Below are 16,661 nucleotides of genomic sequence, written 5' to 3' on the forward strand. Positions count from 1 at the left end.
AAGGACTGACTACTCAAAAAAATCACAGGCGTGCGCAAGGATGAGCAATTGTCCTCCTAATAATGGATGTCCGCAGATTTCCCTCTCAAGCAACACCACTTCACTTTGATATTATCACGTTCCTGCATCCTCATTATCAGTGGCGAAGCCTGACATTTTTACGTAGTCATCGCAAAACTTACGAAACGCCAGGGTCAATCTTTCAACCCGGGAAGGGGAAGGGGGCATTCCTACATTGATAATGATGATAACAGTGTTCGTGCATGACGTGTGAAGTAGAGATGGCTAAATCTATTCTAAAAAAAATGGAAAAATTGTTAAACTTCTCTCTCCGAAATTCGGATTGCTTCCGAAATCAGGGTATTAGAATTTTTGAATCAAGATGTTTAGATTTTCCGGATCCTGATATTTTTGGCCATCCCTGATGTGAAAGTAAGATATGTTTGAGTAAGTATGTCTATCACGTCGAGAACAAGAATCTTGATCAATCTTGTCATTTGTAAGCGTAGTAAACACAAAACAGCAGGAAGTACTTCGTGTTTTATAAACCAAGAACATTTTTTTTTTCCAGAAATCGATATTTGAACCGCAGGATCCAAAAAAATTAAAAGAAGAAATATTATGAAGAAAATAGAATGGATCCAGAACTGCTTTTTTTTTTTCAAGTTCTTTCAAGCAGTAACCGTGGGGAAATGTATGCTTTTGCTTACTTATATTTTTTTCTATGCACCATTACTTTCATGTATTCTGTGTAAGTTGCGTTGCGATGCTCTTCAATATATTTTTTTTTCTCTCAAAAAAGAAGAGCGTTGCATACTTTACAGTGCTGGACATTCTGAGAAGTTGCATCTTCATGTCACAGAAACCCTGCCGTGTTTGTATTCTAAACAAGGAGGCTGAAAAAAAAGTCTCTTATGACCAGGCAGACCTTCAAAAGCGGGGGAAAAGCGGACGAAGGACCTTGGATTCGCAGACCTGCTGCGATGAGCTGGCCCGCCTGACACCATTGCACTCAACTGTAACTCAACGGAAACGCAGCGGGACGGTTGGGCACGGGGGGAGGGGGAGGGGGTGTAGAACTGCTCTCTCCTTTTGATGCGCTAAACTTAGAGAATCTCTTGCGCATTTCTAGCTGTTTAATGGTGTTACTTGACTAATTTCGCTCAAATATGCGAATATTCTGATTTATTTTTTCTTCTCTAAAATATTTAAAAAGCAATATTTTTATTATTTTGCTTTGTCATCGCCGCATCTCCCGATGATGTAAATTACTGTGAGTGAAATCAATTATATATGTGAAATATGTACTTTTAGAATGACATCCATTTTCCAAGGGGAGGAAGGGGCCATCCTTGCTCCCCCTCCCTTCCGGACATCCATGCCCTATATAATTATTATTTATTTATAATTATTATAATTTCACCTATAGAAATTTAGTGTAGATGAATCTTATCCCTAGGGCTAGGAGTTCCATGACTTAGCTTATTTTTTTGGATAAGGGTGATGTGTTCCCTAAACATATAAAAATTCATATTATGAAGGAACTAATTAAATTAAGGTACTTTTTAAGGGCATATTTTGGCATATTTGGCCATTTTTACGTGATAGAGCACATTTTGATGGATTTTCTGTCATATTCAGCATATTTTCGCCTTTTCAAGAAATAACAGTCATTTTAGAAGTGGATTTGCCCTTACTCCCATGCAGCGATTTTTCTTTCCTTCTTATTTGAAAATTTACAGAAAGTATTCATTATGCATTGCAATTCAGGGCCCATAAAGTGAACTAAAAGAAGTACGTTAGATATTGATGTTTCAAACAGCCTAGTTATAAGGGCATATTTTGTAAAATTTTAGGTCATAAGAGCATATTTTATTTTGCATATTTTGGTGATATTTAGGTCATAAAAATCTTAGCCCTACTTATCACCGTTATTAAAGGATATTATACTCTTAAAGTATTTTCAAAACGATGAAAGTTCCAAGGAACTACGGGGGCGGATGTACATTATTTCCTACGTAATTGAACAATAATACGCCTAAGATTACACTAAGGGGATTTTCGGGGGTTCCGGGCACACACTATATACGCCCCTGTTTCGTAATGACTTTTTCCTTTACCGACTCAACTTTCATCAAGCCGGACCCTGTGGCCGAGTGGTTAGCACATCGCGCTGCGACGCCAAGGGTCCCGTGTTCGAATCCCGGTCGGGCTTGGTTGTTTGTGAATGTCCATTCATCAATTTCATCATTTCATCACTGATCCCCATGTTCGCAAATTAGCCAAGAGGCACAAAACGCGAAGTAAAATAAACTAAATCAATCAATCAATCAACTTTCGTCAAGGTTTCTGCCCAGGGGCGGCAACTTCATGTAAATATTGGGGAAGAAACGGGGGCAAAGATTGCTTGATTGATTGAGTTGGTGTTGTAAGTCCACCTTATCAGGCACGTATCCAGGGGGGCTTAGGGGACTCGAGCCCCCCCCCCCCCGAACGTTTTCGGTTAAAATAATGTGAAGAAAATAAGGAGAGAAATAATTATCGATGCAAGACGGAAAATGTTCTATAACCTTGTTATTGATAATAGCACGTATCCAAGGTGGGGATCAGGTGGCTCGAGCCCCCGCTTCACCCTTGCCCCCAGTTTTTTTTTCAGTTTACACTAGATAAAATTAGGTTCTTGCCATCTTGAATAATGTGATGATAATAATTTGAGAGAAATAATTATCGAGACAAGACTGAGACTGTTATTCTTAATAGCGCGTATCTAAAGTGGGGATCAGGTGACTCTAGCCCCCGCCCCCTCCACACGAATTTTTCAGTTTACACTATATAACATTAGGATTTTGGCACCTTGTGACGATAATTTAAAGAGAGAAATACTTATTAAGGCAAGATGGAGAATGTTCTATAACCTTGTTGTTGATAATATTGCACGTAAACTTTTCTTGTGCTTTTAGGTGTTGTCGCAGCGAACTTGAACATTATAAGGGGTGTCTCAGAAATATTTTAGTTTTTAAAACTATTAAAATCAATACTTAAATTTGTTGTATAAAGATAAACAAAAGCGCGAGAGGATACGTTCTTGAAAAAAGGAGTCGAACTACTGGCAATATTAACTAATCGTTTTATCTGCGGAATGTTCTAGAATATAATGATGATATAATGGGGGGTTACGCATACTACAGGGAGGTTATTTCAGTCGTTCACCGTCAGACCGTCGGCCGTCGAGCGCCTCCTTCATGCAACAGTTCCCGGCAAATTGACTTACAGGAAGCCCGTAACAGAAACCGCTTGCTTTGTAATGTTTCCACTTTTCACAATTACAGTTACAATTACAATTGAAATAAGCACGTACCTTGTCGCAAGGATGCTGGAAAAGGTGTATTCCCAAATACAAATATTCCTGGCACCTTATTTCTGACATCTAATCTTGGATTAGACATCGCTATTTTATCCTCAGTATGACAGAAATGGAAGAGAGCATCCCGGCAAATAAAGCAAACCGAAAGCGTAAAATGATATTTAAAAGTAATAATAATGATGATCACTAACCTCCTGTGTTATAAGAGATGTTTCAACAGCAATACAACACGTTTCTTAGGTTCAAGAGATCCTGTCTCTCGTAATTGCCTGACCACTTTTCTGCAAGAATTCGTTTTCACGTAATTATCGTACATAAAAACTCTTTGTTCAAGACTATATTTGTTTAGCGGCATAACTAATGAATGAATAACAATTAACACACAATAAAGCACTAGCACTGAATAAATGAATAAAACCGTATAAAAAACACGCGTACTGATAAACGCAAACAGAAGTGTGCATGAGGGTACGGTACACTCACTACGTCTGGTAGCCGACAGTGTTGCTAACCATTTTTCGGCAATGTCCCTACAACTGACCAAATGTCCCTACGCCAAGTAAAGCGACTAAAAAAAACAACACCTCATGAGCATGCAAAACAGAAGATAAAATATACACATTTACTTACCAAATCTTTCTGCTCGGTGCTTCCACAATTAATGAAGGAGCGAATTTACAATACAGGACCCCTCCCTGATTTTTGTAATATTTCGCATACTCACTAATTGAGGCCTCCTAATCACGAATTTGAAGTTAAAATTTGGGGGTCACGTGTAGAAATTGCAAAATAAGTGAAATTGAGTGGTCCGCGATCGGCACGATTGCTCATTGTTTACTGGAAGATTTTGTGTTTCCAATACTTAAAAACTAAATATACATTCCTGATATTACTACGACCCCAAATTTTAACTATGTTTGCCTATCCTATCCTAACCTAACCTTACCTGAATGGTTCGTGGGGCTATTCGTCAAACGTTTGTGGGGCTACCTGTGCATGGTTTTTCGACCCCAAATTTTTAACTATGTTTGCCTTGCCTAACCTAACTTAACCTAAACTTACCGAGAATGGTCAGTGGGGCTATACGTGAATAGTTTTGGGTTAATTGTGATTACGAACCGATAAAAAAAATCTTATTTTCGTAGCACTTTAACGGCAAACGTTCATCATCGAAGACGCCATTTTCGTATTCTGCACTTTTACGATCGATGCACTATTACCAAACTTACCTGTAATCAAATCAGTCCACACTCCACATGTTCTTCTACATCGTGATTGTCGCTGTCACATGTAAGCACCTTCTTTCGGCAATATACCGAAATCCATAAGTTTATTAATTAGCCCACGGCCATCCTCCTGCACACTCCACCTAACAATCTGTACAACATTAACAACATTTTTACTGTTCTCTTCCGCCATTCTTACACGATCCATGCTCTCCAAGTATGAAATCAACAGTGTGGCAACGCTGTAGACAGCGTAACTAATTGCGAACGTCGTCAATTGTTCATATCAACAAATATGGCTACCATACTTGTATACTGAGAATCATTGCGAGAATGAAAAAGCTTATTTTACAACTTATACACGTTAATGACCCAATTTTTTTACCTCACCCCAACATGTTAACTTGAGATAAATCATCACGACTAATTATTTCGTGAGTATAAGACGTAGCATAGAAATTACAGAATGGTCCGGTATTGTAAATTCTTGCCTTAATGAATAATTAGAGTGTGCGGGACAGAATTTTTTGGGTCGGGACGAAAAAATTTGCTTTTGATTGTTTTGGCATTTCTAGATTAAAAACTTACAATTTCCGATAAGTTACAGAAACTTACAATGCAGAAAACGTCGAAAATTAACGACTTCTTAAAGTGACCATTCGGTAGCTATTTCCCGACTGTTTGGGATCCCGAAAAGTCGGGAAGTCATTTCCCGAAGTCGGTATCGGGACGGGAATTTTTTTTCCCGATCCCGGTCCTGACTTTTCGGGATCCCGCACACCCCTAATGAATAACGTTGAGTCGTTTACTGTTGATTATGTTATTTGAAGTCATACATGCTGCTGCTGCCAAGAGATAGATGTTGGTTGGTGATGCTGTATTTCCTTCAGTCTTAAACAATTCTGGTCCCATTTTATTTATCTTTTTTTTTTGTTTTTGTATCACTTAACATTGAAAATATTCTTTCCGTTTCCGCGTTAGAATGTGGCAATGTTAGCACTATTTTCGCGAGAGTGAAAATGTTTTCAAAAAATAACTTGCCTTGAAAGTTCTTGGTAACCGATAACATGTTTCAAAATTCTGATGGAGATTTGTTGGTTAGTTCTTTTTTCTCCTCCTCGCTAAAGTATCCAGATAAACTAATCCATTCATTCCAAACCGAGCACGAAGAAAGTGCAACTGACTGGCGAGTAAGCTTTGCACCTTTGCACAATAAAATGTTGTTTTCCAAGATTGAAAAAAGTCCCTACGTTTTCCCTTATTTGGTAAAATCTGTCCCTACGCGGGCGAAATATAGTGAAAGTCCCTATGCGTAGGGACATGTCCCTACGGTTGGCATCACTGGCGACAGGTGTCGCGTTTGTTCAGTATGAAGCGCCTTCTCGCGGCTGACAACTCCCCCGACCCCCGATAAGCTGCCGGCGCTGTCGCGACAACTGAGGATAAAGTAGCGATGTCTAATCTAGGTTTAGATGTCAGAAATAAGGTGCCAGAAATATTTGTATTTGGGAGGACACCTTTTCCAGCATCCTTGCGACAAGGTACGTGCTTATTTCAATTGTAATTGTAACTGTAATTGTGAAAAGTGGAAACATTACAAAGCAAGCGGTTTCTGTTACGGGCTTCCTGTAAGTCAATTTGCCGGGAACTGTTGCATGAAGGAGGCGCTCGACGGCCGACGGTCTGACGGTGAACGACTGAAATAACCTCCCTGTATTTCATGTGGTCAGTCCTCATTTTGCCATCTTTTCCTGTCTTTGACATTTTTTTAAGGAATACTGGGTCAAATGGGGTTATGACCCCACCAACCCTCCATTGGGTACGTCGGTGGAGATAAATTAGTAAGCATTTGATCATATTGGGAGATAAAATATTAGATGTGTTGGGAACGGAAGGGTTTTCACTGTGCATTAATTGTTTTGGGATCCAGCTGTGTTCGAGATGACTTCTTTTGTTTCGTGCCGATATATGACAACACTACGGAAGCTGTGACGGACAATTTTGAACACTTGGAAGTGCGTAGGCCCGTATATAAACAATTTGGTAGGTTTCGGCTTTTATAAGAGCTGCAAATATGGGAGGACAAGACACATTAGTGGTGTTCAGACTCGATTCAGTGAGAAATATTCGAGCTGTCTGCATCCAGTTTGCAGCCCACATTTTGAATCTCGCTTTGTCGAGTGGATTGCACATCCCGTGCATGAGTAACAACTTCGTAATAACACTCAAAGACACCATACATGTTCAGTGGCTCAACCACAAAGGGTAGGGGGCATTGCCCCCCCCCCCTCAACCTTGGTCGGAAATGTATATAATGGGGGGCAAACATTGACAGCCAAGTGTACCTGCAGGTGGCAATTACCGCCCAAAACTTCAAATTTAATGCAAATAAAAATATTTTTCGTAAAATTTTCTTGCTCGCTTCGCTCGCAATGCACTGCCGGCTTTTCTTAATCTTGTCAAGTTCAGGATCAGCGGGAGTCGTCCCTGGGCGCCGAACGATCTAAATGAAAAAAGTTGTAAAATTGATTGATTGATTTCTGTTCTCTTTTTAAGTCTACTTTATGCACAGAAAGGCTAATTGAGACTGGGCCTATAGCTTAAAGTGGGTTCCAAACCACTATGTGCCTCCACCGGGTATCGAACCCGGGACCCCTTGATCACAAGGCGACTATGTTACCACTACACTACAGCATCAGGGAGGCACAAAAGTTGTAAGTGATATAATGCCATGGCGTTCAGTGAAATTATTTGCGCCCTATTCAATTAATATTGATTTCAGCCTGAAAGAAAAAATGGATCCAAAAATTTTCTTGCTCGCTTCGTTCGCGATTTATGTTTCTTCGCTGTAATGCATTGTAAATCACCAGACAGAGAAATAAGGGCGAAGGGGGACAATTAGAGACTCGCCGAGGTTTACAATCGATGGAAACACTGCACAAGAGGCGGGGCGCTGCGAGAGCACGCCAAGTCCACAGCTGCCTCCCTCGTCCACTTAACCGCCAATATAATTTATGACTGTTGATGGGAGCGAGGGACACCCAAACTAGGGATGGCCAGATCCGGATCCTAGCGGATCCGAAATCCGGATCCGGTTGGTTCCGGATCCTAAGGATCCGGATCCTAAAATTTTTCGGATCCGGATCCGTGGATCCGGAATTTTCAGATCCGGATCCGGTATTTTCGGATCCGGATCCAGAACTTTCGGATCCGGATCCAGAACTTTCGGATCCGGATCCAGAACTTTCGGATCCGGATCCGGTACTTTCGGATCCGGATCCGGAATTTTCGGATCCGGATCCGTTTTGCCATCCCACATGCGCTTCTTTGGAAAGTAAGAATGTGCTTATAAAACATATTGTTACCTGCTAATATACGTATATATATAATATACATACACACACACACACACGCACACACACACACACACACACATATATATATATATATATATATATATATATATATATATATAGTGTGTGTGCGCGCGTGCGCGATTTGTAATTAATTAATACACTTACAAGGGAGGTCTAAGTCTCCCCCTCCGATTTCCATGAAACTTGCAGGGCCCAAATGAAGAAATACGTGTTTTTTTGTTTCGGCAAAAAATTTGTTCTAGGGGGCAACCACCTCTCAAATGTCAAGATGAGGACAAATTGAAGAGGGGATCTGACCCCTGTGTTCCCCTCCGATTTCCATGAAACGTGGCAGGTGTATAGTAGGGATGGCCAGATCCGGATCCTACCGGATCCGAAATCCAGATCCAGAACTTTTTTATTTTAATTTGTAGAACTGTAACTGTAGAACAATTGTATAATTTTTGTATAACATTTATATCTTGTTATATGTGTTAAAGGTTTCATCCTGGAATGGAATGTCTCACATTTATGTGTGTTTTCATTCCCCCTCAAATGTCAAGATGAGGAGAAATTGAAGTGGGGATCTGACCCCGAAACCACGTAAATATGGCATAGGAAGAAACAGGGGGGATAGGACCTCTCTATACACCTGTCAAATTTCATGAGAATCGGAGGGGGACACAGGGGTCAGATCCTTACTTCAATTTGTCCTCATCTTGACATTTGAGGGGATTTTGCCCCCTAAAACCGTTTTTAGCTGAAACAAAAAAACACGTAATTTTTCCTTTGGGCCCCTCTATACACCTGCCAAGTGTTATGGAAATCGGAGGGGGACACAGGGGTCAGATCCTCACTTCAATTTGTCCTCATCTTGACATTTGAGGGGGTTTTGCCCCCTAAAACAGTTTTTTAGCTAAAACAAAAAAAAAAAACACGTATTTCTTCATTTGGGCCCGTTTATATATACACCTGCCAAGTATCATGGAAATCGGAGGGGGACACAGGGGTCAGATCCTTACTTCAATTTGTCCTCATCTTGACATTTGAGGGGATTTTGCCCCCTAAAACAGTTTTTAGCTGAAACAAAAAAAACACGTAATTCTTCCTTTGGGCCCCTCTATACACCTGCCAAGTGTCATGGAAATCGGAGGGGGACACAGGGGTCAAATCCTCACTTCAATTTGTCCTCATCTTGACATTTGAGGGGGTTTTGCCCCCTAAAACTGTTTTTTAGCTGAAACAAAAAAACACATATTTCTTCCATTGGGCCCCACTATACACCTGCCAAGTATCATGGAAATCGGAGGCGGACACAGGGGTCAGATCCTCACTTCAATTTGTCTTCATCCTGACATTTGAGGGGGTTTTGCCCCTTAAAACAGTTTTTTAGCTGAAACAAAAAAACACGTATTTCTTCCTTTGGGCCCCACTATACTGCCAAGTTTCATGGAAATCGGAGGGGGATACTTAGATAACCTCCCTTGTTAGTCTTACACTTTGTAATTATTTAACACTGCATATATTATAATGTTTTATTTTAATTTGTAGAACTGTAACTGTAGAACAATTGTATAATTTTTGTATAACATTTCTATCTTGTTATATGTGTTAAAGGTTTCATTCTGGAATGGAATGTCTCACATTTATGTGTGTTTTCATTCCCTCCCTCAAATGTCAAGATGAGGAGAAATTGAAGTGGGGATCTGACCCCGAAACCACGTAAATATGGCATAGGAAGAAACAGAGGGGATAGGGCCTCTCTATACACCTGTTAAATTTCATGAGAATCGGAGGGGGACACAGGGGTCAGATCCTTACTTCAATTTGTCCTCATCTTGACATTTGAGGGGATTTTGCCCCCTAAAACAGTTTTTAGCTGAAACAAAAAAACACGTAATTCTTCCTTTGGGCCCCTCTATACACCTGCGAAGTGTCATGGAAATCGGAGGGGGACACAGGGGTCAGATCCTCACTTCAATTTGTCCTCATCTTGACATTTGAGGGGGTTTTGCCCCCTAAAACCGTTTTTTAGCTGAAACAAAAAAAAACACGCATTTCTTCCATTGGGCCCCACTATACACCTGCCAAGTTTTATGGAAATCGGAGGGACACAGGGGTCAGATCCTCACTTCAATTTGTCTTCATCCTGACATTTGAGGGGGTTTTGCCCCCTAAAACCGTTTTTTAGCTGAAACAAAAAAATCACGTATTTCTTCATTTGGGCCCGTTTATATATACACCTGCCAAGTATCATGGAAATCGGAGGGGGACACTGGGGTCAGATCCTTACTTCAATTTGTCCTCATCTTGACATTTGAGGGGATTTTGCCCCCTAAAACAGTTTTTAGGTGAAACAAAAAAACACGTAATTCTTCCTTTGGGCCCCTCTATACACCTGCCAAGTGTCATGGAAATCGGAGGGGGACACAGGGGTCAGATCCTCATTTCAATTTGTCCTCATCTTGACATTTGAGGGGGTTTTGCCCCCTAAAACTGTTTTTTAGCTGAAACAAAAAAACACGTATTTCTTCCATTGGGCCCCACTATACACCTGCCAAGTATCATGGAAATCGGAGGCGGACACAGGGGTCAGATCCTCACTTCAATTTGTCTTCATCCTGACATTTGAGGGGGTTTTGCCCCTTAAAACAGTTTTTTAGCTGAAACAAAAAAACACGTATTTCTTCCTTTGGGCCCCACTATACTGCCAAGTTTCATGGAAATCGGAGGGGGATACTTAGATAACCTCCCTTGTTAGTCTTACACTTTGTAATTATTTAACACTGCTTATATTATAATGTTTTTTTTTAATTTGTAGAACTGTAACTGTAGAACAATTCTATAATTTTTGTATAACATTTCTATCTTTTTATATGTGTTAAAGGTTTCATCCTGGAATGGAATGTCTCACATTTATGTGTGTTTTCATTTCCAATACATTCGAATGAATACATATTCGTTTCAATGGCATTTACAAAATCACCTCTGACATGTGTGCACGAGTGTGTTAGCCGATGCGTAGCAAAGTATTTTAGGAACAGCACTTGAAAAAATTCTTGTAGGACTAACGAAAAATTTCTTTGTAATCGAAGATCATAATACCTTTTAAGGTGTGGTAATATTATAATGGGATTGAGATACGAAACTCTCGGATCCGGATCCGGATCCAGATCGGAATCTTTCAGACCCGGATCCGGATCCGAAATTTTCGGATGCGGAACTCTCGGATCCGGAACCAGATCCGAAACTTTCAGATCCGGATCCGCGGATCCGGAACTCTCGGATCCGGATCCAGATCCGGAACTTTCGGATCCGGATCCAGATCCGAAACCTTCAGACCCGGATCCGGATCCGCGGATCCGGAACTCTCGGATCCGGATCCAGATCCGGAACTTTCGGATCCGGATCCAGATCCGTAACTTTTGGATCCGGATCCGGATCCGAATGGATCCGGATTTTTCGGATCCGGATCCGTTTGGCCATCCCTAACCCAAACAAGTACTCGGTCAACTTTCTTGCAATCTGAGTGTTAGGAAGGAAGCCACCAGTTGGGGCCAGAGAGAGAACTTGCCCTGAGATATCTGGAACAAGTTCATGAAATTTAAATTTTGAGTTTGTACTGACATTTCTAGACTTTTGTTTTCGGTATCCAGAAAGTGCAGAAATCATTTACGGAAGTAGGAAACTGACTTCGACAATACACACGACGGTATTTTCAATTCCTTTTTTTCTACAGTATATTTCGGCGCGTAAAATCATGCATCAGGGATACCATGAAGGAGAGCAGAGAAAGTGATCTCTGTATGTTTTTATTTTATAATAAGACCTCGTTTCTTTTATAATAATAATGGACTCAAATATGAACTTGTCAACAATAAAGTATTATGAATTCCGTTACAATTTTATGATCTCACCGGGACCTTTAGTACATGACCTAAGGTTGACACTTAGTCCGGAGACCGAAGTCCCCTTCCTAGGTGTCGGGCCCAGCTAACGGTTTTGATTCCAGGGTACGTGTGACCGGATCGGTTTTTACCCCCGACGAATAGCCGACTCGTGCATAAAGTGACGTTGAATAATAATAATAATAATCAATAATAATAATAATTGATGTTAGCCAGCACAAATGCTTTGCTGACTTAACGTTGAACTAAAATATAAATACCACCAGTTATGAGGATAAGTATACTATATGTTTAAACACAAATCATAGTCAAACATAGATAACAAAAATGTATATTATGTAACACACAAAAAATAGACACATTACACAACCCCTCACTATCATTCAAGCATTCACACACTCTCTCATACCGCAGGGGAATAATTACATTAAGATAAGTACATTGGCCATTTTTAGACACCATGCAATATTTAGTTTTTCATAGGAATATTAAACTGCGTCCGAAGACGTTAATGTGCTTAGAATTAAAGATACTAAACTTTCATCTGCGCGTGCTCATTACATTCTGCGAACGGGCATGACACGTAAACCTTTTATTCTTGCAATTTACCAAAACATTTAAATAATTATTGTTTAAATTATTACTAATGCGCCTTGGAACTTCAGTAACATTAGGCAGGGCACGCAACTCGTGCAACATAGATATCAACTGCAAGGCATACATGTTTACAGAATAAAAATGAAGACACTTGTGTATGAATATATATATTAAAAATAGCACGCAGTTAATTTACTTCCTCACTTAGCAAACTTGAGGGATGATTTCTGCAATAGATACATGATTTATGCAGTTTTAATCAAATATTACCGAGTAAAGCATATAAGGTGACATAAACAAAAAATATTACTCAACAGTTCGGCGCAGAGCGTGGAAAAACAACAGTATGCTGTGAATCGATCTTCCTAATTAGCAATTGTTTTGAAATTTAGATTATGTTGGCAAGAAATAATTATAATCAATACCTTCGCGACTTTTAACTTTAAATACTAGCATCCTTTCGTCCGACGGCCGATCTTTGGAGGCTTGGGTAGATGATCACTCACACATATAGAAAATGAACAGTAGTATACTATACCATCTCGGCGTTCTAGACGTTTCAGCGACGTTTACCGTAGTCCTCTAAACGGCTGCGTGACGTCAATGCGCGGTCCTCTTTGCGACACTAACACTTCCCCACGCTACTTCTTTGTAGCGGCACTTCGCAATCTTCTTTGACACACTTTCCTTCTACATCACGGCGATCATAGACGAGGGAAAACAGCCTCTCTGTCATCTTGTCGGCCTCGTAATGGAGCGATTAATTGATTCGCATCGTCTCTCTCTCTACTCGGGGGACGGCGAAATAAACGGGCGAAGTTCCTTTACCGGGGGTACTCGTGGATTCTCGCTGCTAATCTCACGCGGGACGTCGGCGTCGTCTCAAGACGCAGTAGGTGTCGCTTCATTATCTCAATCTTCTCTTCTAGACGGTAGATCTAAGTGTGGGCTGGTGTCGCTTCATCTTCCAATTTCTCTCTCTCTCTCTCCGTAGAATTCTCGTCGGGCGTCGGTGTCGGCGTCGAAGTACTCTAGGAATGCTGTTTCGACTGGCGGCTTTCGGCGGTATCATTTCATGGCTTCTAATCGGGCTGTGAGCGTCATTTGTGGCGATGTGGTGTTTGTGGCTTTTGTAGCGCTTGTGGCGGCGTTTTAGTGGTGTGGCGTCGCGACGCTGAGCGATGATCTGCTGCGTTGTCGGCTTCGTGCAGGCTAGGAAGACCCAAGGCCCTCCTTCTCTCGTGATTAGCCCGCCATAGTGGTATTAATGTTCCTCGTCACAAAACGAATAACGCGAATCCAGTGCACAGGTCACTAATTAACACTGCGTATTCGTACAACTAGTCACTGTCACTCACTCACGCAGGATAAAATACACGGCGCGGTAGAAAAAAGTCAAAGTCCCGAATCTTTACTCCGACTGTCGCAGAGGTGTTGTCGGTTCAAAAACTGGCGGTAGACTGTACTTGTTTGTTCGTTCTGCCACTATATAAAGACAGCTTGAAACTTCGAATACAACGGACTGACTTTTAGGCGCGGGAATCTGAAGTTACGACGTTGGTGGTCAAGCGTCCATTTTTTGCCTGGTCCAGCTTCTTGGGGCACACGTGTTGCGTTAAAATGGGGTGAAAAGAATAGTTCTACCCTCATCCGGTACGTAACATGTTCCTCCAGTAATTGGCCTCCCACGTTGACTTTCCTGTCGCCAAATGCACAAAAGTCGCTCAAAAATAGTGAAAGATTTATCACAGCATATTGTTGGTTCCGAGCTCGTACGACCGAAAGGGGGAAAAGTTGACAAAAGCAGAGAAACACAAAAGGTTCAGAAACGTGGTGTTTTTCTGCCGAAGCTTCACGAGGATACGAAGGTTACAGAAAATATAAAATAACGAAAACCTAGGATAAAAAAAAGTAGGTGACAAAAACTGATTGTCATAATGATTTGTTAAATAATACTATTAATATACGTAATATATATTTTCTTAACGATTAAAAGTCAAGACATGGAGCCCGACCCTGTGGCCGAGTGGTTAGCACATCGCGCTGCGACGCCAAGGGTCCCGGTCGAGCTTGGTTGTTTGTGAACGTCCATTCATAAATTTCATCATTTCATCACTCATCCCCATCTTCGCAAATTAGCCAAGAGGCACAAAACGCAAAGTAAAATAAACTAAATCAAATCAAATCAAATCAAAATCAAGACATGGAATCTTACTCTGCCACTCCTCCCTCCGCAGAAAAATCCTTCGGGTGCCCTAGGTCGTCTGAGGAATGAAATGAATTAACTTTACTCCTATTTTTATGTGATAAATCAAATAATAACGTATTTATGGTTTTGGGTATTGTTCAAACCCCATAGCCTACATTACAGTTTACCAAAGTCTCCAACGGGGATACATTATCGAACAGTAAGTCTCCGTCTCGTCTCGATTTTACAAAGTTTGTCTTGTTCTCGGTCCTGTCCCTATTTTCAAGAGTTTTCTCATTAGAATTTTGAATATTAAAATGTAACAAACTTGTACCAATCCCTTCGAGTTCTGAGATCTCGTGCGACTTTGGTTTAGGTTAATTTTTCAGAGGCCACACATTCTGATTGACCAACTATCCAACGAGACTAGTGTCGAACATTAAGTCTCAGTGTTTTCAGTCTTTAGAGAACCACGTCTCAACTTTTGGTCTCGGTTTGGAAGGCAAGGAAAAGTTCCCCGTGCATCTAGCACCGTGCCGAGGAGGCACATTTAGTGGATGTGGGGGATAGGGCCCCACATATTCTCGATATTTATTTACTTTTTAAAGTGTTCCTTTCTAATGAGTGTTCATCAAGAGTGGAAGAAACGTATTGCAAACTAATGGTAACCACGTAGAGGATATTATATGAATACATTGTTTATCACAACATATTTATTTGTCCTATGTATTGCGACTTTTGGCCCACCCTGTATATATATATCAGGCACGTATCTAGAAATATGTTCCGGAGGGTTCCGAACCAAGTGTCTCAGGAATAATAATATTTAATAATAATGTTTAAATTATTATATAAAATTAAATTAATACTAATTTCAATATATAAATTAATATTATATTATTATTACACGATTAGGTAAAATGACTATAAGAATAGAGATATAACAGCCCACATTCATTACGTAGCTTATCTGTAGTTAAGATCGGAATAATTTACATAAAAACAAGTGCCCTGGCAATGAAATTAATGTCAAATAGGTGAATAATTGAATATTTATCGAATAACAAAAATGATGTTACATGTAGTTAGAGAAAAGTAAGTTTCTGATTTATATTTTATGCATAAATAATTTTGAGTAGTAGTGCACATAAATCTTCTTTGTAATGTCAATCAAACCCGTATGATCCCAATATAATCCTTGCCTTCCAATAAGTTCAGAGGAAATTAGAAGCCCAATATTCACGAAGAAATTTTACAGCTAATTGTTGGAGATGGTATGGCAGATTGGATTTTGACGAAGTCGAAGTTCCTGTCCACTGTGCGTTTGGTCCTGAAGTGGCAGCCGCTCCCCCCCCCACATCACCCCCCACTTGCCACATGGGGAGAAATTCATACTCTTCATTTCTGTCGGAGATCATCTTTTTAGTAGCATTGCTCATTCCGACAATATTGGAATAAATGCATGCGTGGTGCGTAATTGTTAGTGTTGCCCACGAGACGAGATTTTGGCCTGTCTCGTCTCGTGGAAATGCTGTGAAATGCTGTCTCGTCTCGAAAATATTCGTTTGTCTCGGGACACATGATCAATCTCGTCTCATCTCGAATTTTTAAAAGCCTGTCCCGTCTCGTCCCGTGTGCAACACTAATAATTGTCCCTCTTCGCCTTAATTGATTTTCCTTTAAATGCATGAACAATTGTTTTCAGGAAAGGGAGCGTGCATATTTGAGAGACAATTTAAGTAATTTTTGGTTTTGGTTTATTGCGAGATGGAGGATGAATTGGTTGTGTAATGTATTTAAATAATATATGCTGTATATAATATTTATTGAAGAAACTTTGAATGTTTGTGAGTATCCATTCATCATTTTAATCATGCCATCACTCATCCCCATCTTCGCAAATTTGCCAAAAGTCGCACAAGAAGCGAAGTAAAATAAAGCAAATCAATAATAATAATGATAATAATAATAATGTTTTAATAACATTATTAGTAACATTATTATTATGAAAATTATTATTAT

The sequence above is a fragment of the Lepisma saccharinum genome (genome assembly GCF_977018435.1).
Source record: "Lepisma saccharinum chromosome 12 unlocalized genomic scaffold, izLepSacc3.1 SUPER_12_unloc_1, whole genome shotgun sequence".
In the NCBI taxonomy this organism is placed as follows: domain Eukaryota; kingdom Metazoa; phylum Arthropoda; class Insecta; order Zygentoma; family Lepismatidae; genus Lepisma; species Lepisma saccharinum.